This window comes from Puma concolor, chromosome F2 (genome assembly GCF_028749965.1).
Source record: "Puma concolor isolate L17-30 chromosome F2, mPumCon1.1.hap2, whole genome shotgun sequence".
NCBI lineage: Eukaryota > Metazoa > Chordata > Mammalia > Carnivora > Felidae > Puma > Puma concolor.
In genome coordinates this window covers 79074896-79102403 of record NC_141684.1, presented here as the reverse complement: position 1 = coordinate 79102403, position 27508 = coordinate 79074896, and the positions used below count along the sequence as shown (strand labels likewise).

The 27508-nt window shown below is 39.3% G+C and overlaps 1 protein-coding gene across 5 annotated transcripts in view; it reads right to left on the bottom strand.

The window, feature by feature from the left end:
• ST18 (ST18 C2H2C-type zinc finger transcription factor) overlaps nt 1-24409 on the bottom strand; it is a 144148-nt gene extending 119739 nt beyond the window's left edge. For 2 of the 5 annotated variants that reach the window (XM_086695283.1, XM_086695290.1), the window contains exons 1-2: nt 16522-16593; nt 1959-2001 (exon numbers count right to left, since the gene is read on the bottom strand). The gene's annotated coding sequence lies outside the window, so the exon portion shown is untranslated. Of the gene's footprint in view, nt 1-1958; nt 2005-16521; nt 16601-24133 lie in introns of those variants that run through there. The other 3 variants (XM_086695284.1, XM_086695286.1, XM_086695287.1) reach the window with 3 other exon arrangements.
• Nucleotides 24410-27508: the final 3099 nt, after the last annotated feature.

Genomic DNA, 27508 nt, shown 5'->3' with positions numbered 1-27508 from the left:
TTCCGGTTTTTATTCCTCACTTTTCTTATTCACCATGTGACAGAAAAACCTGACTATTAAGCGCTCAAACATTTTATTTGAAGCAACGTCTCCCCATACACTCCAACCTGATCACTTGTGTGTTGGAGAGAAAATGGCATTAGCCATGAGGAAAGACGAAAGTAATCTATTTTAAAAAAAAAATTTTTTTTTAATGTTTATTGTTGAGAGACAGAGACAGGCAGAGCATGAGCAGGGGAGGGGCAGAGAGAGAGAGGGAGAGACAGAATCCAAAGCAGGCTCCAGGCTCTGAGCTGTCAGCACAGAGTCCGATGCGGGGCTCGAACCCACAAATTGCGAGATCATGACCTGAGCAGAAGTTGGACGCTCAACCGACTGAGCCACCCAGGCGCCCCATCTACTTTTTTTTTTTAATCAAAATAGTAAAGTGACACGGTGTTTCTAAATAAATTTAGCTCACCCTCCCTGAACTCTTATCACGTGACAGGCACTAGGGTAAGTACTCACTCGCCCTCTTCCTTAGTCGCATGATGTGCCTCTGAGGCGGTGTTGTCCATTTTACGCGTGACGTAAGGAAACCAGGTGAACGTGCTGCCCTACCCAGCGGTGCTACAGGTAGCCGGGGGTAGAACCAGGCTCCCCATGATCACCATCTCCTGCTAAGCACTAGGCTCAGCCTACTTTGGGACTGTCAAGTCAGCTTTCCTTCTGCAGCAGGGACCTGGCCTTCCGTCCCTCGACTTTCCACTCCTTTTGCCTTTGTTCAGTTAAACACAGACTCACTGACCATTCCAGTGAAGCTAGGCACTCATTGGCACTTTGAATGATACAGGCACCGTGTTTTACAAAAGTATCATGTGAAGACTTTTTGTGTGTGTCTATGGCGGGGAGGAGGGTTGCAAAGCAGAAGACAGAAATCTTAGAGTTGATGGCAACCGTCATTAGGATCTACGAAATGAATATTCCAGTTCCTAAAGACCACCCGTCTTAGCCTCTTGAGGGATCTTTCTCCTCTCCATTCACACACAGGAAATTCTTCACGGGATTTATATTGCCAGCTGTAAAATACATCCCATCTCTCGGTTGGCTTCTCTTCTGTATTAGTTTTCTATTGCTGCTGTAACAAATTTCTAAAACCCTATGGACCTAAAACAATGCAGGTATGTCCTCTTACAGCTCTGCAGGCCCACCGTCTGGTACAGTCTCACTAGGCTCAAATCAAATCAGGCTGCACTCCTTTCTGGAGGCTGCAGGAAAAAATTCATTTCCTTGCTCATTTGGACGGTTGGCAGACTCCAGTTCCTTGCTGTTACAGGACTGAGGTCCCTGTTTCCTTGCTGGCTGTAAACTGAGAGCCGTTCCATTTTCAGCTTCTAGAGGTGGCTGAATTCCTTGGCTCATGGCTGTGTTCCTCTGTCTCCAAAGCCAGCATTGGTGGGTTGAGTTGAGTTTTTCTTATGTGGCATCTCCCTGACTCATTCCCCTACCCTTCTCTTATGGAACATATGATTAATTGGGCCTACCTGGATAATTCAGCATAATGTCGCCATCGTTAAATTCTTCATCTCATCACCCTCCTCCTACCACATAACGTAACGTATCCACAGGGTTCAGGAACCAGGACACCGACATCTTTTGTGGGCGGGGGGAGGGGGGGCATTATTCTGTCTACCACGTTTTTTAGCTACATACATGAATTCTGACTGTGTTAAAGATTTAATGCTCTTCATATGAGCCATGCGAAGTCACAATCAGGATGAGTAAGTGTATGCACCCTCAAAAAAAAAAATGAATATAACACAAATTACCATGATGATACCAACATTAGCAAAACGGAGTATCTTTGGTTGTCCGCTAAAATGAAGTTCCTGAATTTCTCAAGTTTTTGAAGGCTGGTGAAAAGTTGGGAATCTCTTCTCTTTGAGGGCAAAGTTTATTTTTAAATAGTCTTCACTTACCTTCCCTAATATTCATTGGATTTGAACTGGAGAGTTTCCATTGCTACTGATGAGAAGCGTCGACAGAGGAAAAATGCAAAGAGAAAAAAAGAGAGAGAAAACTTAATTAAATGGCAATTATCTACAGCTTATTAACTATATGAAACAATCCTTTTGAGTGATTTACATACTGACTATTAGAGTATGGGTGGGGATACTACCAATCTTGAATCATCAAACATAGTATTCATTCAAAAGAACTCCCGCTCGACAAGAAAAACAGGTGTCTGCTGTTTTCAGAAAATGCTTTTTAGGTTTGAGCTCTTTTGTATATAAATACATTTGAGAACCTTTCCTAGGGACACACCTGAGAGTGAAAGTCTTTAAAAAAAAGAATCAGTGGTTTAACACTAATTTCTAATCAGATCCTACAGAAAGGAACAGCCCGCACGGCAGCTGTACTTTTCCCAGGGTTAATTACCTTTCACTGCTCTCTGCTAATGAGTCAGCTGTTCCTGTCACCGCGCACTACACTGGTTCATCTGGAGCTCTAGTTGTGGACAAACACCGAGTGACAGTCCTATTTACATACGGGGGTGTTTGTTGTGCAAAGACTTCAAAGGATCTTTTTTTTTTACTCCTTTAATTTTCATGCGTTTTCCACGCTAAAGACATGTTTTTACAAGTAAGATTTTTCTGGGTCCACTGTTCTTGTCCTCCCTGGCCACTGGATTCACCAGCGGTCTGTGTAAAAGGCCAGATCCTTGGAAAGAGGCAAACTTCGTCACCCCCACGCGTAGTTTTGTCTCACTGATATTCCCTAGCATCGTGACAATGACCCTATGGGGATGAGACGGAGCCTTGAAAGTTCGCAACTTCCTTGACTGGTAAAAAGACTTTCTAAAAAGATTCCTAGAAGGTCAAAGGTAATCTAAGATAAAAAGATGCGAAACAAAAACAAAAGGACAGAAAACATAGATTTATCTGCACATCAAAAGTGAATGAGAAAATTGAATTTTCAGAGAACTTTAGACCTGAAAACTAGGCCTTCACCTAATATTTCTAGGTCATCGCGTGATATGTATCCAGGCATGTGCGCATGTACATACATTTATACACACATATGATTTATCACACAGATAATAGCTCTGCTACCCAGATAATGGTTCTGTTCTCCATCTCATAATGTAGACACAGTGTGCCTTTATGTATTTTTGAACATCGCAGCCAAGCGGCTCACACATCTCTTCCCCCTTTTTAATTCCAGAGGGAACTGAGAGGCAACATAAAACGTAAAGTATCTGTTGAGGTCCATTTTGACAGCCTCCAAAATGCCTCAGAATAGAGGATACGCTCCCACTGGTAAGTTTCCTGCTTTAACCCTTAGATCAGTGGCTGTCAGATTTTAATATGCATAAGGATCACCTGGACACCTTGTTAAAATGCGGGTCCTGATTCTGACACCCTGATGTCCTGCATTTCTAATGAGGGTCCAGGTGCTTCCAGGACTGCACTTTGAATAGTGGAGTGTCACAGCAGCGGTTCTTAAACTTCAGCAGGTGTCAGAATCACCTGGAGGGCTTGTTAAAGCACAGGCTACCGATTCAGTACTCTGGAGCGGGGCCTGAGAATACGTTTCTAACAAGTGCCCAGGTGATGCAGGTGTTGATGGTTTGTCGATCACATGTTGAGAAGCACTGCCTTAGACAGTCACTATTAAATGCACTGAAGAATCCTAATCCCCAAAGGCAAAATACTCTACACGGAACAGAAGCACTTCCACTCTATTCTAGAGGTGTTTACTTGCTCTGTTCTTAATAGTTTATGATAGGAAGAAACAGAGAAAACATGAATGTTCTGAAACACGTTCTGAGAACCACTTTATAGCTTATTGAACGTGATCTTCCCTTCAGAGGAAGCCATTCATGTCAAGAAAGAAACAGCAATTAAGTACTTCTTCATTACAGGTGCCATTATCAAATGTAAGCTCACAGATTATGAGTCTAAGACTGCACAATATTTAAACTTGCCAAAAGCAAATAAAATATGGGAATGAATTAATAAAAAATTATATCATAAAAACAAATTTTAATGTCAAGCAATGAGGCAAATTTCTTTGAGACTTCAACGTTTTACCAGCCTTAGTAAATTCTGACAATTTCTAACGGGTACAACAAGTTTCTTATATACACCATGTGAAGTGTTCTTTTTCGATCATTGCTATTTTGAGGAACACACTATCCTGAAATCTTGAAAGATAAAAAAAAAACCTTTTAGTCTAATACTAAAAATACATTTGCATTTCTGTTCATGTAAATATCTCAGTGATAAAGCTCTTAAAAGGGCATTTTGCAACATCATTCATAAAAATACGTGTTTTAGGAAGAGGAGAATACAACCAGTTGATAATAAGGTAAATTATGGAACGAAACATTGCTGAATGTGATTTAGTAAAGAGAGAAGGGTGAGTCGCCCAAACCCCAAGTTTCTCACTGAGCAGAAGTTAGATGCTTCCGCATTGATTTATTCAGGCCAGGAAAAACTACTCAGTATCCTGAAACATGAACTTATTAAATTATACTCCAGTAAAGCTGGGAGACAATGGCACAATGTAAGAAATATCAGTAAGCACAGGAGAAAGATTTTAAAAAGAATCAATGCCCCTTCTGAATCCTTGCCATCACTCATTGGGGTTTGCTATCTCACTGATGTTTGTGGTTTTTTTTTAACGAAGCTACTTTAAAAGTATCAATCTCGGAGCTCCTGGGTGGCTCAGTCAGTTGACCATCTGACTTTGGCTCAGGTCATGTTATCACGGTCCGAGCCCCTCATGGGGCTCTGTGCTGACAGCTCAGAGCCTGGAGCCTGCTTTGGATTTTGTGTCTCCTTTTCTCTCTGCCCCTCTCGTGCTCGTGCTCTATCTCTGTCTCTGTCTGTCTCTGTCTCTGTCTCTCAAAAGTAAATAAACATTAAAAAATAAATAAATAAATAAATAAATAAATGTATCAATCTCATCTAAATGCAAGAAAATGATAATGTCACAAATAAGGAATTGGATTAATATCAGTGTAACCAACCCTCTTGATATAGAACGGTATTATTTAATAAGTTCATTAACTTATTTACTCAAACCTTCCTGGAGATGAGAGGGAAAACATTTACGTCAACAGGTAGAGTTTTACGTCAACAGGTGAGTAGAGAGGGATATATGGTGTGTGCCACGCTAATAGAACAGATATATCCATTGTACAAACCAGAGAGGCAATAAAATGAAAATCTTTGAGGAGATGTGGGTGTTGAATTTATTTCTTGGTAACATGGGGGAATCACCTGATGGCTCTGATGAGAACTCTCCTCCAAAAGCACAAACAGCAGCATGTATAGTTGGAGTAAAGCACTCACAATCACACCCATTTAGAATGAAAATACACACTGTTGTCATGGGCTGAACCTGCATGTGACTATCAAGCTCCTAACTGGTCTTTCTCCTTGGATGGTTTTTAAGGGTTACAATGAATCCGACTAAATGCGTGCCTTTGGTCATTTGAACATCTGGTTTTATAGTTGCCTCCTGTGATTAATCAGAGGTTAGTACAGTTCACAGCAGGCATTTTGTCCTATGCTTATCCAATTCCAGTCTGTTATTTTTGTTGGTTTTCATTGGCCAATCAGTTTCTCCCTATTACAGTGTTTCATTAAAGTGGCAGACTAGTGAGGGAATCTGACCTTAGTTTGCTGTCAGAGGTAACAGGTTACATATTTTCGGGCTGCCTTACGTTTTTCCCAAAAAAGCGTGTGCGGGAAGAAAGTGTCTTGGAAGAACTATGGGATCCCTGCTTTTAGAGACCTCACAGACACAATGTGTTGTCATCGCAAATGATAAGAGTGCTCGTGAAACGTAGGCTCTATGTCAGAGGAACCTGTATGGGTTTCCTTCCATCTTGTTAAGACCTCCTGCTTCAGGTCTGGCTCCGCGTTCCCATAGGAAGCTTCACCTACACCTATCACAGCACCTGGCCCACCAGGACGAGTCACTGTTGACATGTACGTCATCTGCTCTAGACAAGACGCTCCTGCAGGGCAAGGACAACCTCCCTTTGGCTTCCCTTCATAGAAAAGATACTCAACAAGAATGCTGACTGAGTACCAGGTGACTAATTAAGAAAACAGGAACTATACCGAAGTCACTGCCTCTGTGATAGGGATTTGGGGAAAACAATGAATGTAGTATTTAGAGATGAGCCGTGAAAATAGCCATACAGTGTAGCAAAAAGTTGTGCTGGTGAAAACACACATTTAGATTAGCTAAGAGTAATAGATGCAATGCTCTAAAGTAGATTATTGAATTATTGACGGTGTATCTGATGACTAGTGAAGTAGAAAATAATGATCTTAGGGGCACCTGGGTGGCTCAGTCAGTTAAGCATCCAACTCTGGTCCTGATCTCATGGTCACAGGATCGAGCCCCACGTTGGACTCTGCATTGGACATGCACCTTGCTTGGGATTCTCTTTGTCCTTCTCTCTGGCCTCCCTGCTCATGCACACACCCCCTCTCAAAATAAATAAACCTCAAAAGAAGAAAACAATAATCTTACAAACAGTTTGCTTCCAAACGGAGATTAATCTGACACATTAAAAAATGGGCAAAAAGCACAAGTAATACTACTATCTCTTTAACACACAAAACTAGAGATTTGACACAAAGGGAAGGGGGTGTTGAAATTTAAGAAACACCACTGCCAGTTGAACCACATGTTAAAATTACAAGAGTAGCACATTACAAATGCCTAAAAAGAGTACACAGAGCAGTTCTTAAAAACCATAAAATAAAAAGATAATGAAAGAAACATAATATTGACCATGAAAATATAAATGAACGTTCTATGAGGCAGACTGATCTCGAATTACAATACTGGAGATGGCGAGGACAGAAAGAAGTAGATGATGCTTTGAGTGAAATACATTTAGGAGGGAAAAGGTAAAAACAAAACCCAGATGAGGCTTTCAGCTATCACTGCCATTAATTTGTGCGTCGACACTGATTCAGGCACCAGACCAGGCAGTTTCTGTTTCTGTTATCTTATCTAAACCTCACAACAACCTAGGGAGGTTGACATCATTGTTAGTCCCGGAAGCTGCGCAAACCTAGGTCACACTGTCAGTAAGAGCTAGTACTCAAAAGCATGTCTGATGCCAGTGTTTATTCCTGCTATGTAGCACTGGCTAAGAAGGCAGTGTGATGCTGGACAACTATGTGTTTCTCTGAGCAAAGCGTAGAAAGACCTACAAGGATAGAATGAAGTCAAGGAATGTTTTGTGCCGCATTTAGACTAGATATAGGCTCCACAGAATGTTCAGAAAATCAGTAATAAGTGTTAAAATAATAAAGACACTGAAATATGGCTTAAAAAATCACGAAGCCATGGGGTGCCCAGGTGGCTCAGTTGTGATCTTGAGGTTCATGAGCTTGAGCCCCACATTGGGCTCTGTGCTGACAGCTCAGAGCCTGGAGCCTGCTTCAGATTCTGTGGCTTCCTCTCTCTCTCTCTGCCCCTCCCCTGCTAGTTCTCTCTCTCTCTCTCTCTCTCAAAAATAAACATTAAAAAAAATCATAAAGCCAGTATATAGGGAAGACAGTGATAAATGACCTGGAAATGATTTGTTAATGACGGGAGATCCTGAGCCCTGGCCCAAGGCAGATTTAGAAGGTTCCATGCTTTGTCACAGAACTAACACCAATACGAGCTGGGATCCTAACTCTGACATCTGCTAGTTCTAGATCTCAGAACTTTGCAACCTCCCTAATCATCAGGTTCTTCATCTTCTAAAAAGCTGTGATAACAGAACCTGCCTCTAGAGCTGTGAGGATTACCATGATAAATCATACATAAAAGGCAAGGCACACCGTAGAAATTCTACAAAATTCCATGATCCCAAACTCACTCCTTATGCAAAGCCCACAGGTAGGTAGTACCCAATTCATAACCCTGTGTGGTCATGGTGAGGCCATGTGTTGATAAGATTGATTAAATCTTTGGATATTAAACAGTAGGAAAATTCTTTTAAGTATCAGTCAAAAATACTTGTCAACTTTTTAAATTCTATTATTTCTTTGTGATAGATACTGCTATAAATGTTTTATGTATATTAGATGTTAACTCAATTTGTACAACAATGATATGGATGAGGGATAACTTATTATTCTCATACTTCAAATGAGTTGATTAAAACAGAGAAGTTAAGTACTTGCCCAGAGTTGCACAGCTAGGGAGGAGCAGTGCAGGGAACTGAATTCTAGCTCCAAGGTGCAAGTATTTTATCACAACAGTCTCTCATCATCACAAGGTCGGTGACAGAGAAGCAGGGATAGACAGCAGAAATTATATTCCAGTGTGGAAGCCAAACCAAAAGCCAAGGAAACAATAAATATACAGAGCAATCTAAGCAGTGATATGCACTATTGGGAAACAATGCAAGCTGGAAGTTGGGGGTATTTCAGATTGAAGAAGGAATAATCTTTATTCATTTGAGAAAGAGCAGAAAAACCATGTGCTCTGTGAAAACAGAGCCCTCTTATTGAGAATATATAAAGAACAATTGCAATTCAATAATAGAAAGACGGGGGGGGGGGGGTAAAAAAAATAATAGAAAGACAAAGTTCCCAGTTAGAAATGTGCAAAGGATGAGGCACCTGGGTGGCTCAGTCAGCTGAGCATCTGACTTCAGCTCAGGTCATGATCTCATGGCTCGTGAGTTCGAGCCCCGCATCGGGCTCTGTGCTGATGGCTCAGAGCTCAGAACCTGGAGCCTGCCTTGGATTCTGCGTCTCCCTCTCTCTCTGCCCTTCCCCTGCTCACACTCTGTCTCTCAAAAATAAATAAACATTAAAAATAAAAAAGGGTGCCTCCGTGGCTCAGTTGGTTGCGCATCTGACTTCAGTTCAGGTCATAATCTCATAGTCTGTGGGTTTGGGCCCTGCGTCGGGCTCTGTGCTGACAGCTCAGAGCCTGGAGCCTGCTTAGGATTCTGTGTCTCCCCCTCTCTCTACCCCTCCCCTGCTCATGCTCTGTGTCTCTCTGTCTCTCAATAATAAATAAACGGTAAAAAATAAAAATAAAAGAAATGGGCAAAAGACTTGAATAAACATGTCTTCAAAACAGACATACAAATGGAAATAAGCACATGAAAAGATGTTCAACATTATTAGTCACTAGGGAAATGCAAATCAAAATCACAATAAGATACCATATTATACCCACTAGGATAACTATAATGAAAAAGACAGACAATAACAAGTGTTGGTGAGGATGTACAGGAATCAGACCTCCATAGAACTGTTGGTGGAAATGTAATTTTACTGCATGGTGTTTTCCAATGCAGCTGCCTTGGAAAACAATCAGGCAGTTCTTCAAATGGTTAAACATAGAGTTACTATATAATCCAGCAATTCAACTCCTAGGTACATACCCAAGAGAAATGAAAACATATGTCCACAGAAAACTGTACTGGAATGTTCATAACAACATTATTCATAATCGTGGAAAGGCAGAAACAACCCAAATGTCCATAAACTACTGAATGGATAAAACTAAGTATATCCAGTCAAGGGAGTATTATTCATCAGTAATAAGGAATCAAGTACTCATATGTGCTAAAACACAGATGAGGCCTTGAAAAACATTATGCTAAGAGAAAGGAGCCAGTCACAAAAAAAGACCACATACTGCATGATTCCATTTATGGGAAATGTTCAGAATAGGCATAGCTACAGATACATAAAGTAGATTAGTAGTTGCCTAGACCCTGGGGTGGAGGTGATGGCTAAAGGGTGTAGAGTTTCTTTGGGGGAAGAAAAATGTGGCAATGGATATATAGTCCTGAATATACTAAAGACTGTTGAACCATACACTTTAAATGGGCAAATTGTACAGTATGTGGATTATATCTCAATAAAGCTGTTTTATAAAACAGGTGGAGCCACGCAGACTAGAATGAGGAATCTGCATCTTATTTTCAGTGTGATAGGATGTCCTTGAATGGCTTTGAGCAGAGAAGCGAAAGGAAGGAAATCCATTTCTAGGCCACAGCGTCATCCGGGTATGAAAAGCGGGACCTTGTCTGGGACAGAGGCGGTAAAAGTAAGAAAGCTAACAGTTGGAAGTTCTATCTCCCAGATAAAATAAGGAAAAAAGTCCCAAAAGAAGAGACATTAAGCACAGAAATGGGTCCGCTGCCTGCTATGATCCAAATTCATTGCCCCTAACGTGCTGGACACTGTCCTGCGTGGAGAAAAGCCAATCTCTTCCTCCTGCTTTTCACTCCTTGCTCCTCACGGAGGAGGAGAGGACACTCCCCACTTCCCCTTCACCCTTCCTAAGTTAAAACAGTTCAAATCCGAGAGGAAAGTCCCCAGCTCTTCTGGTTCCCATTAGTCTTCTGTGTTTCTGTGTCAGTATCAATTATACATAACAGGTAAAACCTGTTGTTTTTAACAATAGGATGTGAGTGTAATAATACAAAGTACCATGTTCAAGGCACTTGCCATACAAAACCATTTCACATAGAGATGATTTAGAATTTGTTGCCTGATTTCACAGGGAATGTTGAGGCTATTAACTCTGAATGGTCTTAGCCTCTTACCTCTACACTTACAAGTATATTTCTGTCTCCACTCCTACCTTTGCTCTAGTTGTAGAGGAAGAGGCTTTCTCCTTCCTTCTAAGGGTAGGTTCTCCATGGAGCTCCGTTACATTTGCTTCCTACTTCATCTAGTTGGTTTTCCTTCCAGACCTTCAAACTTTTGAGTGTTCTTCTCTCCTCTGGTTCTTTTCCATCAGTATATAAACATACTTCTCCTCTCTATATTGCTATCTCTGTGCTTCAGAGTCAAACTTCTTCAAATCCCTCGAGACTTTTTGTTGTCACCTTCCCTTCCCTATGCAATTCATGGCCATCTGGCTTCAAACCCCTCATTCCACTGAAGCTTCTCTAAGATCACCAGTGGCTTCCTACTTGGAGTAGCCTGTCGTGCATTTTCAGTCTGTGGTCTTAAGTCATTGCTTTCCTTAAGAAACTGTTCACGTCTTTGTTTTGTCACTCCTGGATTTCTTCAGCTTTCTCTAAGTTCCTTCTTCATGGACTCTCCTCCTGTTTTCCAATTATCCACTGATATTCCCTGGGGTTTCTAATTTGGGTCCTTTTCTCCCTATATTATCCTTGGAAGCCACATCCAAATGCCCATCTCTCCACCCCATGTCTCACTCTTGAATTTCTGATCCACTGATCAAATGTATACTCAACATCACGCCTGTTTGTCTGTACTCAATGTGTACATCATCTTTTCCTGTAAATAACCTCTTCCTTCTGAATCTCTTATCTTGGTTATGTAATCCAAGCCAGATGGTTGTCATTTATGACTCTTGACCAGTTTTCAAATTCATGTCCTGGGCTTGCCTCTTGCATGGCATAGGTCCCACTGTATTCTGAATATCAATGTGCTGTGTCACCTACTATGGTGTGAGATCTTACAGTGTTTATGTCTGTCTACACTGCCTTCTACAGCTTCTGGAACATAGTAGGTTCTTAGTAAATTTTTTTGAATGGATGGATTCAAGGCTCTGTAAATGCCTCTTCTTTGAAATAATGCTACCGCGAAGCAAAGGTGGTCATACTGTTCTTCAGGCCATAACGTTACCTTTCAGAGGAGAAACAGAATTGACAAAACCTGATGAGATGCCCTGGCCCCACCTACATCAAGGTTGAGTGGCAGAGTGGAACTGCCTGTGACCACATCCTGTTTTACCTTTGCACAGGCCACAGTGGTACACAAGCCTAGGTAACCTGTTCACAATTTCTTAGTGCTTGGCTTTCTTGGAAAATTTAGTACGTGTAAGATGCAAACAATATCTGAAAATCATACCCAGATGAATAAACTATTTTAATCTCTTGTGAACTTAATATGCTATCTACCTAGGAAGAGTTCCGCTGTGACTAAAAGTCTTCATTCTTACATTCTTTCTTTCTTACAACAATTACTTGTGCAATTATCACCATGTTCAAAGCTTCTCTACCAGATTCTGAGAAGAATAAAATGACTTTATTTTATTTTTTTAAGTGTATTTATTTTGAGACAGAGAGACAGCACAAGCGGGAGAGGGGCAGAGGGAGAGAGGGAGAGAGGGAGACACGGAATCCCAAGCAGGCTCTGCACTGTTATCGTAGAGCCTTACTTGGGATTTGATGTCAAGAACCGTGAGATCATGACCTGTGCCAACATCAAGAGTCAGACACTCAACTGACTGAGCCACTCAGGCGTCCCAAGAATAAAATGATTTTAAATATAGTTTCTCTTCTAAAGGATTTTTGTCAAATCTTATTAAGTTGGCTCTTTTCAGTTAGTATTATATTTTCAACATGGTATTTGCAAAGGATGTAAAAATGCTTTGACGATAATCTTCCACAGTAATAGAAGGAAACTATTTGAGTGTTGTGACAGTAACTGCTTGAGATCTAAAATACAAAAATAAATATTACGGTGTCTAAACATATTTGCAAACTGCAATCTATGTTTTGAAATAGTTTTTAAGCAAAGAGAAGTCTTAACAAACCCACAGAGAGAAGGCTCAGAGGTCAAATGTACAGAGGTTGGTACGTCACACCCGAGGCCACGTATGTTCGGGTCAGTGGGAGCCCTGACCCTATAGCCCCGGAGTCCCTGGCTGGTTGCCCCGCCTCCTCATGGCACAGTCTTCTCATCCATAAAAAGGGGCTGTTGACAGACCTTCACTCTACCCTATAGGTTGTTGCTCTGCTCGTGGTTGTTGTGTGAATTAAAACAATTCATAGATGGAAAGTACTCAAGAGGGTGGTTAGCACCGTGTCATTGTTATCATTATAAAATAGAAAAAAACAACACAAAACAAAACAAAACATGTCTTCTGCTTGACACCAAAGTACTCAGAGGCAGAATTCAATTATCAGATGCTTCTAAGTATCTGTGTGGATGCTCACAGATTCTGCGAGCAAGATTTCTGGCTGTTTGGCCAAATGTTTAACTTTTGATCTGATGTTTAGCATCAGAGCTACAGCTCATATGGTTCTTAGCACAGGCTACTTCTGAAACCAAGGTTAATTGGCATGCTAAATATGGGTGTCTTAGAGAGGTATAATAAAGGCTTAGGCTGTCTCTGAATTATCTTTCAAACTGCTGGGATGTTTGCATTATAAAAAGTTCACAGAGTTATAGAATTTGGGGAATGACAAGGAGCATAGGGTTTACCCAGCATTAACTCTTAATATGACAGATGCTATCAATAAGGAAAATGAAGCAACTTGTCAAGTCAGAACCATTTGACTACTTAATGATATTTAACTATGAGTGCAACCCAGGCACACTTGAGACCCACTGTCATTTGATACGACATTGCTGACACTGTTTCTGCCCCTTCCACCCCCCTCCACCCCCACTCTGTGCCCAGACACCATGTAGCATAGGAACGGATTAAGAGCATAGATTTGGAGACTGGTAACCGAAGGAAAAATGTCTTAAATGTCTCTCGGTTTCAGTTGCCTCACCAGCAAAAAGGGAACACGAGTGGAAATACTATGGGTATTGATTTATATAATACCTACAAGGAACTTAACACACTGGGAGGCACAGTGTACGCACCTGGTAAATATTATTGTTCATATTGTCATACGTATCATCATTGTTACAAAAAAAATTCATATGCATAATGTTTGTACCGAAAGTTCTTTTTCTTATTTGCCAAACCCTAAGAATAGTTCTTGGGTCAATGATTTCACGTGTGCGTGTGTGTGTGTGTGTGTGTGTGTGTGTGTGTGTGTGTGTGTGAGGGAGAGAGAGAGAGAGAGAGAGAGAGAGAGAGAGAGAGAGAGAGGGAAACAGGGGACGTATATGGGCACGTTTCCGTTATTTGACAAAGCCAAGTCCTGGGATCCTATGGCTTTTTCAGATTGCCCTCAGCCCACTTGTAGTCTGCTGTGATATGGCCTATATATCAACTCTAATCTGCAAATCCTGGCCCTTGGAATCCCCTGGTTTGACTACAGAAGAAACATTCCCAAGGAAGTAAGCGAATCAGCTATGGAACATCACCAAACTTCAGAGGTTTATGGTGGCAAGGAAGGGCCCCACGAAGATACCTGCCAGGGGAAATCCGGTCAGTACATAATTTCATGCAGAAAAAGAAAAAAACATTTGAAAGTCTGACCTTTAAGCTAAAAGGTTGGCATCAACACGTACACACTGTTTTACAATCTGAAATCTATGCCTAGAAGGTTATTCGATTGAATGTGAGTATTTCAGAAAAATAAAGCCGCTGGAATATTCTATTAGTTGAAAAAGTCTAAGGGAAATATACTTAATTTACCTGTGAAAACCAATGTAGGCAGCATCTGGGAAGATTTTTTTTTATTTGTTTGTTTTGTTTAGACTTGGAACCTGCCTTTCAGGAGTAAAATGAGAGAGCTTTAATCCCTAGGAAAAAAAAAAATTCCCCAATACATCATAGAATCTAGGATAATCCTTCATGAAGTCAGAAGCAGAAAAAGAAAAAAAGAGAAAAATAACTTCCTCTACCATTAAAAAGAACCACAACAGCAACCCCGATCTCCATCCTTTCATTTCCTCACGTCTGACATTCTGCAGATGACCGCCCTTATTTGTCCCTACATGTTTTCCAAAATATAAAAGTGAAATAGAGTCCCAAGGGCACTGTACTTGAAAGGTTATGAGAGTTAGAGAATTTTAACCATGCCTGCCAAATCAGCAGATGGCTTGTGATTATAATTATATGCATCAATAAAACGAATAATCTTTACAAAATTTGAATTTCTACTAAAGTAAGGGATTTAGTAAGCAGATGCAACAGAATGCATTTTCTTTAACCCTTTTGGTAGACACTGGTATCTTTCACACACACAAAAAGATCAAGGGCTGTGCACAAAATAGGTTGCATCCTCTAATTTTTGCCCCCTTTCTAAAGTAGTCATATTGTCAGCCTCAATCTTCCCTTGATTTCATGTTCTTCATGAACACATTTCCTTCTCACCCCCTTTCCACCCTCCAGAATAGAAATGTTTCGACTAATTCCTACCATTGTCTGATATTTGAAAGAAGAAAATTTAAAAGAGGTAAATGCCTTCATTCAAATTCATACCAAATAGACCACAGAAACAAAACAGCAAACAGTAGATGCATCTTTCTAGCTGATGGCATTCTTTACAAATTAGGTTTTCAATAACACAATTTTTCATTTTTTGTTTTCTGGTTCTCTTTAATCTACATTCCAGGAAAGAAAACACTGCTTATTCTATCTAAATAATTAACTATTTCATTTCTGCATAACATTATAAGTATCGATAACTAAGTTTTGTCTCATGCCAAGCATGAATTCACTCATACAGAAACTGGATACATACGTGATACCTTTGAAAAAAAAAGATAAGGCAAGGTTTACTGGCCTTTAGCCATGTTTCTCCTTCATGGGGAAAAACCCAAAATTTAGGAAATGAAATTAAAGTTTTCAATTTTGGAAAAAGTGGAAAAATGTACCACAGAAATCTGTATACGCATTTTTTAATGAAATTATACTGTAAATGTTTTTCATGGAATTACCAAGTGTAACTCTTCAATAGTGTATCAATTAACATGCAGTTCACTATGACAGACCAACAAATATAACATGTGGGAGTTTTTGGAGAACATGTATTCTGTGCAGTTAGCTCTGGCCCCTTCGTATTTACACTATATAAATCAAATAAATTAAAATGTAGTGATCTACAAAGCTATTATATGTTGTAGATAACCCTATTCAATAGTATAAATAAGTTACTAATAAGACTTTGAAGGCATTGACAGTTTTGTGGGTCAACCCAATTTACTTGTGGATATACAGGATTTATGAGCTCTTAGCTCCAAAATTCTCTCAAAGTTGCACCTTATATGTTGCAGGTCGAATCCTATAAGAACAGATATTCCTACAATCACAGTCTGGAGAATTAAACCGAAAAAGTAATGATTCTTGCCCAGAAGCTTATATGTTTGACGCAAAACCCGAGAGCACAACATTCAAATACTTACAAAGAAATTAAAAAAAAAGAGTTCATTGAAATGGAATTTTAAGACATTCGACAATAAACTATCTTCAAGTTTCTTTATGCAGGTGCTAAAATATTTTTCAATCATAATGTCTTTGGAAAGGGAATTTTTTTCAACCAAATCCAAAGTATCAACTAAAAGAAACCACCTAAGCCAAAACCTTATGAAATAAATCCTAAAGGGGCAAATAATAAAGATACTAATTTTAAAAATAAAAAAGAAATGAGGGGTAAACCTAATAATCTTATTACCTGAAGACCTTTGCTATAATTAACTACTTAAATTATAGATATGCCATTTGAAATTAGATAAAATTAAGTACTTCCGCTTACAGAAAGTTAAAGTTGAAATGTCATGAAATTCTAATGTATACTTTTGATTGCCATTAATAAAAGTATGCACAATAAGCCAATTTAATCATATATACTTAATGTTACACTTAGTATGTTTAACTTGTTACCTTAGACTGGATATGGGCACTCAGCCATGTAAAATGGAATTTTCACAATCCTTCAAGGAATCTCACAACATTTAAGGCTCTGGAAGGGAAAACATGAGAGAGTTCTGTACTGATGGAAGCGGACGTATAGCGAGTATAGAACATGATACTGGGATGTCCAATTATTGTCTCAAACTCCAAGTGAAAGTTAAAAAACAAACACTTTTTGAACACCTACCATATACCAAGGACTTTAGATACATTATCTTATTTAATTTTCACATGAGTTATAAGGCAAGATTTATCTACCCTGGCCCCCCATCTAACAGACCAGGAAACCAAGGCCCAGAAAAGTTAAATAACTTATTCACGGCCACAGACTTAGTAAATGGTGGAACCAGGTCTCAAACACATGAACTTGAGAAGGGGAGGTCGTAGATTCTCTTGTTGCTTGTGTCGCTCATGTGGCACCTATAGTGACTTCTTCTCTAGGAAACGCTTTAGAGTTCTTCCTAGATCGTAGACCCTTAGGTGTTAGAATGAGGTTCCGATATCACCCACAGCACCCAGTACAATCCTTTGAACCACGTAGTTTTAGCAATACTTATTTGTCAAATAAGTGGATCTAAATAAAAGTTCCTTCTGTCAACAGAAATTAAGTTCCTTAAATTTCTTTAAAGAAAAAAGTTATAAAGCAGATAAATCCACTTTCTTGGTGTATTTCCATAGGTGAAATTTTTTAAACTCTCTCAAATTCAAGAATAATACTTAGAGAAACAAATTCAAATCAGCCAAAGTAATGATCTGTGCCCTCTCATCTTAATTACAACACAGCCCTATTTTGTGTTGAGGGATAGCAACTACCTTTCTGTGAAAGTTCCACTCAGTTCTGTCCACAGTGAGGCAACTGCACGGACTTCAGTCAAGTTTTCCCACCCTTTGTTGTACTGGTGAGGACAGGGGAAAAATATTTATAGCCAACCAAAAGGACTGTGTGTTTTTGGAACAATTCACTCCTGTATTAATATGATGAACATTAGCACGTACAGAAAAATATCTTATAATACCTGAGACCCAAATCCAAAATCTTCACAACAGAAAAAAAATCCCCGGTATATCTAGAATGCCTGGAAGAGGAAATTAGCTGCATAACTCTACTTGAAACTAAAATTGGTAGGTTGCAATTGTAGCCATTGTCAGATAGCTTGCTTTTCCCATGATTTCTCCCACATTGATGAGATTACTTGTGAGAAAGATCTTAATTTAGTAAAATTGTAGTGTATCTTCCCCACATATATTTTACTTGGCATTACTAAGACACCGTCATACCTGTTCACAAAATTTATTTCCTTCCCAATTCTGGTTACTATAAAAATAATAGAGTTTGTAATACATAATATAGGTTATATACTATATACACAGTCTTAAATGAATTATATAAATAGAGTGAATGTTGGGAACACATTTAGAAGAAGAAAAGTACTTTGAGACCAAAACAAAAAAAAAAAAAAAAAAAAAGGAAGAAGTATGTGACCTCTGGTCACCCAGACCATATTATAAATCTCTATCATGAATCTCTTGTGAATATTAATAATAAGTGATTTATTCTGTATCCTAAAATCTCTGTATTCTTATGTAAATAAAAATGTTTCAGGGCAAGTCATGCCAGTTAGCAAACTGATTTCTGCATAATATGGAGAGTTTTAATTTATGAACAAATGATTAGGACATGCCATTCTAATATTAAATGACAGTGGTTTTAAAAATTCAATCCTGACACTGATGCTATGAATCCATCCATTTTAAAAACACCACCCTCATGTTAACAATACTTTTTAAAATGTTTTCTGTGAGATTGTCAGAGTTTATTAAGCCACTGACAATCCGCTAAGCTGGCAGTTCTTAGAATAAAATATTTCATTTACCTGAATGTCTTGTAATAATATCATCCTCTCTTGAACTAAACGTCCTCTGAGTACACAAGTCTAAGGCAGACAGACATTTCAGCAAGGCAAATAAGACTTTCTGGCAACTTCCTGTTGCCATATTTCTCTAAAGGATCCTGCAATGTTATAGTTCGACACTGCAAATGCATTTTTCCAAGGGACACAGTAAGTCAACGCTGCTCAGTGTCAGAGAGCTTTGATTTTTTTCCCAAGTACAGCAAGCAAATAACCACTAATCCTATTCAATATTACAGATTCACAGCAATGATTTTATTTGCAGATCCAAGAGGAATGGAACACAGGAAGAACAGAGACGCCTTTATTTTCTTGTTTTGTTGCATTTGATGGATTGATTTTTAAGATACTGATCAAGGAAATGGTTATCCCACAAATGAAATTAAATATACCTTAGCAGATGGGACGATTTTACGTTGACAAGAATGAACCTCACTGCACGCATTCCTGCTCAAGGTTTCCATTATCTTTTAAAAGCAGTAGGACTAACTAAAATCAAAGTTGCCTGATGCCTCTGAAAGTTTTTCAAACCTGCACACACACCTGAATGGTCATCATTTGTGAAAGCACCGTCTCTCCCACAAACAGCCTACCTTCCCAAATTCAAGTTCACTTGCATTCTGGGGTACACTTTACTTCTGAAATTCAAAAACTTTTATGAAACGGCAAAACAACACAACAATAACAACAACGCAAGAGCATTGATCACTGAAGCAACATTTCCAGAAGTGATAGCAAAATCCCTTCATTCTGACCTACTTGTCGAGAACCGGACTTTCAGCCCCACGGTTAGGCTCAGATTTGTTCTACTTTCTCCCTAGGGCTTAATTGCCAGACTGACTTACCCGTGCCTCCTAGCCTTTGTTCTGCCTCTCACGCTGACATCAGGGAAGCAGTGATGTAGAATAAAGCAGGGGTGGGCTAGGTTAGTCCAGTGTTTGTGTCGTTGTGTGGTGTGCAGGGACACTCTGTGATACTCTAGTGAGCTGCTAAGCTTTTTTTGTAGGCTTTGTGTCATTTACTTAACGACCAATCTCATTAGCTGCCAGGGTACAATGGGCTGATGCATTTTCTATGTACATACTCTACACAGTGACCCTCAAGGTTGCCGAAGGTCTATTTAATCAGTCAAATGCTGAATATATTTGCAGTAAATCACTAAAAAAAAAAAAGAAAAAAATATATGGGACTACCGAGGTATCTTACAGGCTTACTATTTACGGGTGGTTATTTGCAGGTAATAAAATGCATGCATATTTAGCCAAAACAAGGGTAGAGCAGGCGAAGATGAATTATCTAGCTTGCACTGGTGACCTTAATTTTAGGAAACTTTCAGAATCAAAGATATTTTCTGTTTGCAGGGAACCCCGATTTAGAATGTAATTTCTGCCTTGGGATAATCATATTAGCAAAACAAAAAAGAATTGCTCTCCTTAGCAGCTTCTCCTCACTCCAAAGTCACCCCCACCTCCGTCCCACCCCCTGCCCCAGCAGCCTCAGAACTGGCAAAGTTGCATTTATGCCCTCTTTCAGTTACAAGGTAAAAACCCTTTTAACTCCTATGAAAAATGAAATACTGAGAGCACTATGAATGAGGACAGCTGTCCATAAGTATCAGGGAGAGTTCTATTGTCCAGCTTGTCCCTGGATAAAATGAATACTTTACAGCAGAGGCTGTTCAGCTTGGCTAAAGAGTATGGGGAGAAGGGGAGGAGGTCACTGGAGATTTCGCACACTAATTTAATCTGGGAAAAGGACAGCCTCTGCATCTCCCTTGAACAGACTGGCAGCAATCTGGGCCCCCACAGAACTATCTCCTTTTGCCTGTGCTCTATTTATTCCTTATCTCTGTTTACCAACCGCTAGGTCCCTTTCATTCACACCACGAGGCCGTTCTCCTACTATCAGTCAGCAGCTGACACTGTGGAAGAGCCTCAAAGGCAAAAAAAAAAAAGATCAAAACTAAACCAAAGCTGTATAAACAATGCAACAGTACAAGTAAATGCATAAACCCTGATTCTTAACCCAACCCACAGGGTGCAGACAGAATCTTTATAGTAAATCCAACAAACCCACCACAGTGAGCTATGGGCCACAGAGAAAGAAAAGTCAAAAACCATTCATGAAATCACCATCCAAAAAGAAGTGCTAAAATGTATGCAGGCTGCTGCAGCCGCCTACCTTCCAGGGATGTTCTTATCTCTATCATGGATCAATTAACTGGCAACCAGGAAACATTTACCTTGCCTGAGAGGCAAGCTATACATTTCTAAGGGAAACCTCACTCTCATTAAAATGCTGGCAGACGAAAAAAAAAAAAAAATCCACCAATACAATCATAAGTTAAAGAGGATTCAACATTAACTTTTCCCACACCTCATCACATTGACTTCATTGAAATGATTCGAGAAACTGGGCATTAAACCTCCATTACTTTTACATAAAGATACTAAAAAGTCCTGGGCAATGTAGCCAATGAGATCTTTTTTCCATGTCAAAGTGCCTAACAGCAGAGGAGTTGAGAAAAGCCTACTTCATGTACAACTTGGTATCTTTTGAAGTCCTCTGCAGGATGTGAGTGAAAACAGAGACCGAGGCAAATAATTTGAAGGGCAGAAGGATAAGAAAACAAAACAAATGTTATTTTGAACCTTGCCACTTTTGAGTAACTATGAATTTTGAAGCTAAAATATGCTTTACTTATATTGATCTTGAGTACCCAAGAATTGTGATTATTTCAACAAATGGGAGAATGCCACCTAACATAAGTAGTTCATCGAAGTGATTCAGAATGTATATGACTCAGGGTATATATGTGCATATATTTTAAACAGAGATACACATACTGCTACCCATGTATACAGTGCACAAAATCAGAAATGCATAATTTCTATTGCCTACAACCCCCTACATTAAAAACTGTGACTGACTTTAAATTTCCCTGAGTTTTTTTCTATCACTGAAATGATAGGAAATGATTGGTTATTGTCATAAAAATCAACACCGTATTGACTCAATCACTAAGACCTTTACCAAAAAAGGGAAGACAAAATGTAGCTCATTATCTAGGATGATCAATTGGACCAGCTTTCAGTTTGTGTTTTCACCTATATGCATTATGAGCAATGAAGTCTTTACTACTTGGATCCTTTTTTCCAAATGAATTAATGAATTAAATTTATCCTTTCGCCAGCTGCTAGGCAGCAGATGGAACCATTTCTGAAGCCTTGTTGAATTCAATCCATAAAACTCATTTCCTAGGATTAGCAGTCCAAAGTTTCTTTTAATGTTTATATACCGCTTGGGATTTTGAATTTCATGATGTTAAACTTTCAATTTAACTATTCTTTTTGCACTTCATATCAAACAATTATGATCTTTTAGATTTCTATAGCAGACATGGCAGGTCACATAAGGACAAGAATTAATTTCAAGAGCAATAAAGTCATGCAAGTTACATTTTTTGATGTTTGCTCACATTGCCCTACTACCATGGAAACTATTTGCACTGAGCTCTCATATTAATGTCAACCTAAAGAATTATATATTTAATAGATTGTGATTTTTGTTTGTTTACTCATAAACACTCTAAAGCTGTAGACAGGAACACTGATTAACATTATGGAAGTTTAAAGTTTTGCAATTTAGTGATGAGTACCATAGTTACATTTTCTGCAGCTAACTACTGCGTGTACCAGGTTAATTTATCTAATAAGAATTTAATTCCAACCTTTAAAAAGGGTAATCAAGCCAATTCCACAGAGTATGTAGATATGCAATTTATAGAACTGTTTATTTTTTAAAGAGCATGCTACCATGGACAGCTCCAAACATTTCTCTTCCTTTTCAAGTTCTTTACACTTCCAAATGTCTAATTCAAAAAGAACCAGGAAACTTTAAATCTTACTGATGGATGTTAGAGCAGAATAGTAACAACCACTTTTCAAAAAAAAAAAAAAAAGAGGATTCCTTTAAACATAACTAAATTAGAATCTCATAAAAGTTCCAATGTGTTCTGTAGAAACGTTTTAAATACAACCACCTTATGCTCTCCAAGGTACAGTATATCCAGATTTAAAATATAAAAGCTTTTAAGCTTAAAACGATGCTGCTTCTATAACCTGAATACAACTAAAAAAGAGTGAGTCACTCTTATGTGCAACAGTGATTTCCGCTAATTTGGCAAGAAATCTATATTAATCTAATATTGGAGTAAGCCAAGAAGGCCACATCATAATCACCACTGACTAATTGAATATTTAGAAGAAGGAGAAAAAAGATCACTGGTAATCTTAGGTTACATACATAAAAGTAAGATCATATGCAGATGATAGCTGAAAGGAAAAAAAAAAAAGAAGACAAAGTCTAGTTTCAGTTTTATTTTAGACTATGAACCTGATTATTCCCTGGAACTCATTTACTTTTCTTCTAACATAAAAATAGCATACACAACTGTATTCAAGATTTGTTCACCATTTGTTTTCCTTTTTGTTTCCTGGATGTTGTAGTGCTAGTTATGGCCTAAGATGAGATTTGATATAACTTTTTCTGACGATAAGCCTCTATCTTTTTCAAAAATCAATACTGGAGAAGTTATTTTACATACTTTGCTATTAGCTGCTTTGTTCCTCGAAACTGAAAAAAAGCTCACTACACCCTTTTACGAGACTTCTATTATTTTCACGTGTATCAAAGCAAGGACGATTAATAAATGCCTTGTTAGGACGAAAGGAATGTGAGGCAAAGTCCTGTTTATCAGGGTTTATTTTGTCTCTCCTTTTACTTCACTGAACTCATCCTTCTGTAGAATTCTGTTCACGGCTAGTATTAAGTCTTTCTCATTTTCCAGCCTTTTCTAATATTACTTTTTAACTTTCTAAAGAGTCTTCTGACATCGGCATTTATCAAAAAATGAACCGTATCATTTTTTAAGGAGGCTGCTCTTATTCAATTCTCGAAACACTTAAAGACAAGATTATAAATACAATACTTATCAATTCAAATTTCTTCAGGACTTCCCATAAACTCTTTGCCTATGTGCAGCCACTACCAGAATTTTGACTTTTCACAACAAAACCATCCTTTTGATGTCGGTTATTCATTTATAGAAATAACTGATATTATTGTGTTGACAGCCCCCCCTCCCCCCCGCCAAAGATCTCCTCTATTCTAGTGAGATGTCAGATGTGGGATCTTGCTGGTAATTTTTCTGTCGCAAAGAAAAAAGTGTAGCAAGTATGACTTCATATCAAATATTCTCTGTTGCAAATTTGCACATTTCAAAAATGTATATGAACAAAAGTGTTACTGATGCAGTATAAATGCAATTGCACCATGGCATTTTATTCTGAAATCCTTCTCAAAGCAGATACAATAACGTTTTTTACCAAAAAAAAAAAAAAGGAAAGAAAGAAAAGAAAAAGGAGAGAGAGAGAGAAACAGCATTTAAAATAATGACCAAGTATATATACATCACAGCAGAAACCAGAGAAGTTCAAAAACAAACATCAGAAAAACCATCAAGCACTTCTAAACTTCAGCCTTTAGTAGTGTCTTTTCTTCCCCCAGAAACAAAACTAAACGTTACAACTTAAGACATGAAAACTTACTAAAATTCCGAGTGCCTTAAACGTCAGCGTAAACAGTACGCGGCTCCAAAGTTTTAAACTTACTTTTTTGTTTGTTTCCAAAACTTATATTTCTCGCCTCCCTTGTGTGCTGAACGGAAACACTAAAGCTGTGTCTTTGAAAGGTAGTTCCCATGATATGACATCCAGTGCCTTTGACTGCTTAGAGATAAGCACCTCCGTTTGTGTCCCCTCTTTACGTCACACCTCCCTATTCAGACCTTCTCAATATGATTCACATTTGCACATCAACAGCCTCATGCGCATACACAGATTTTTTTTCGGCTCTGGGCCCAAAACTTTCACTTTAATTTCCATCACATGATTGCTGTGGCATATGTCCTTCCAAACCTCCCATATATCAGTCATCATGCAAATGAGACCGAATATCACTCCTCTGCAGCAGATGGCCAGGGATGATAACAATGGCTCAACAGAGGAGATTCAATGTCCCTGACTTTATCGCCACGGCAACAACAACCTAAAATATATGTAATGGAAGTGGTGCTTATTAATTTTGCAGGCTCGAGTGTTCTGATTTTGTGAGTGAATGGGCTGCGTTAAAAAGGGGGCTGTGTCCTCCTGCCTCTAGAAGACTATCTATAAAAGCCAGGGACCTGGAAATTATTTTCAGTGACTAAGAAGGCAACAGCCTAGCAATTATTTGAGTAATTAGGTATAATTCCTCCCTGTAGGCCTTGTACCCTCCTGTGCTAGCTTCACAGAAGCTCACGAATTAGACAGGCACAGATACTGAAAAGAAAAGTGCTTCAAGATACAGCGGGAGAGCTCGCAGGAGCCCCGTCACTTGGCCTCCACCAGGCTTGGTAAACACAAGCCCCAAGCTACAAGTAAATAGAGGCCCCGCTTCACAAACACAGACCAATTAAAATGACAAAGGCAACCACACTTCTGGGTGGAGCTTAGCAACGCTTTATTCTGCACCAGGCTCCGTGTGAGTCGCACACAGAATGGGCTCTTAGTTCAGAGCTCCACAGCCCTGTCTCCAGGACTGGCTTCAGGACTGGACGCTGCTGTCCTTCCCTCTGCGGGGCGCGCTGTCCTCCGTCCTCACCGGGGAGGTTTTTCACGCTGCTGCTTTAAGCCTTGACTCCGAGTGGCTATTTGATGTGTTTCTCCCCCCCCCCCATAGTATTAAATAAATTAAATAATGGAAAAACAACCGATCCTTCAGAATTTCCAACGAGCCCTCTTACATTTTAAGGAATGACTACCAAACTCACAAAAGCAGGTGGGGCTCTCACGAAACGTGTCAGGCTGAAACACTGAGTGAAGAGTCTTGTCTCCAAATATTTCCCCAGAACTATTTTTAAAACACCCTTGGCAATATTTTCCTCCGAACCAATAAAAAAAAATGAAGATTTCACTTTTGTTTGTTTGTAGGGTTGAGCCACACAGCCACATTTTTCAAGTTTGAGTCCACTCACTTTTCTTAAAAGCAGTTTTTAAGAAAAACCACCATGGCCGTCTCCTAAGAGCTCACCAGACTCTGTGTATAATAGAAAAGGAAAAGAAAGCACATGAATAAGAGCTGACTTCCCTACCAGAGGAGAGCTATGAAAAGTCTTTAGAGAGAATTAAAACCTTCTCACATCCGTTCAACATGTAAGAAACCTCAGAGACACTGTGCCAGGCTCTCTGTACAGAAGAGGGAAAAGGGAGGTAAAAGATAGTCTTCTCTTCCAATAGGACCTAAATACATAGTTTGAGACCCTTGCCCCCCATCGAGACAGCATTCCTTCAGCCTCTTATGCTAATGTCCTCCAAGTCTGTATTAATTAAGATAGAGCAGTAGACTCCTTCCTTAAATTGGGTACAACATTAAATACTTTACAACCTGACCTTAAAAATAGTTCCATTTGGGGGCACCTGGGTGGCTCCAGTAGGTTAAGCGCCCGACCCTTGGTTTTGGCTCAGGTCACGATCTCACGGTTTGTGAGTTCAAGCCTCACAAGGGGCTCTGCACTGACAGTGCAAAGCCTGCTTGGGATTCTCTCTCTCGCCCTCCCTCTCTGCCCCTCCTCTGCTCACTGCTCTCCCTCACAAAATAAATAAATTACATTAGAAATATTAAAAAAGTAGATCTATTGGCCATGGGAGGGGGTGGGTACAGTTAGGCTCACTTTCCTTCCTAACATGAGGGCTATCAATCCATCAAGGTTTTTGCAATACATTTGGCATTGTAAATAGTATAATTGCCTAGTGCAAAATTTCACTGTGCTATTTAAAGGCAATACTACAGGGGCGCCTGGGTGGCTCAGTCGGTTGAGCGTCCGACTTCGGCTCAGGTCATGATCCCACGGTTTGTGAGTTCGGGCCCCACGTCGGGCTCTGTGCTGACGGCTCGGAGCCTGGAGCCTGCTTCGGATTCTGTGTCTCCCCCTCTCTCTCTGCCCCTCCCCCATGCGTGCTCTGTCTCTCTCTGCCTCTCAAAAATAAAGAAAACTAATAAAAAAATTTTTTTTTAAATAAAGGCAATACTACAGTGCAAGGACAAATTAGGAACAGCCAATGTCCAATATGAAAATCCCCATACAGGGAGTATACAGTCCCTTAAATGCCACTCTTCCAAATGAATCCCTTTACTGTGGTATCAGTTATACCATTAGTGAACCCTTACAAGATGGAAACGATGTTGCCCCAGGTACATCTGATGACAACATGTATTTCTAGCTGAGGCATGAGCCACCTGATCAGTTTCAGAATTTTAATGGATATTACTAACACTGAAAGATACGTATCATCTAATATTGGAAAATTTTTAAATCGCGGCTTTATTGAAATATAAACGGCACACCAAATTATTTACCAATTTAGAGCATCCAGTTTAAGGATTTTTAATATATTTATAGTTATGCGACCATTTACCATCCCAAAAAGAAATGCCATAACTGTCGGCAGTCACTTACTCTCCATTCAATACTGGCCAATTCCGTCCTTCAAGTCCAGGCAACCACTAATCTACTTTCGGTCTCTACGAATCTGCGTTTTGGGGCATTTCACAATATCACCCGGTATCTTTCCCTTTGTAACTGGCTTCTTTCCCTTAGAATGATACCATTAAGTTTCATCCCTGTAGTAGCATGTATCCATACATTTCTCTTTATTACTGAATGATGGTGCATTGTTTGGACATACAACATTTGATTTATCCATTTGCCAGCTGAGGGACATCTACAAATAATGCTGCTAACACATACTTACCTGTTTTTGTGAGAAGAGATGCTTTTCTTTCTCTTGGGTATACACCTGGAAGTGGAATTGCTGGGTCATTTGATAACCCTATGTTTAACTGGACCTTCCAGGTTGTTTTCCAAAACAGCTGCACCATTTTACATTCCTATAGGCAGTGTATAGGGTTCTAATTTCTCCACATCTTCACCAACACTTGTTATTGTC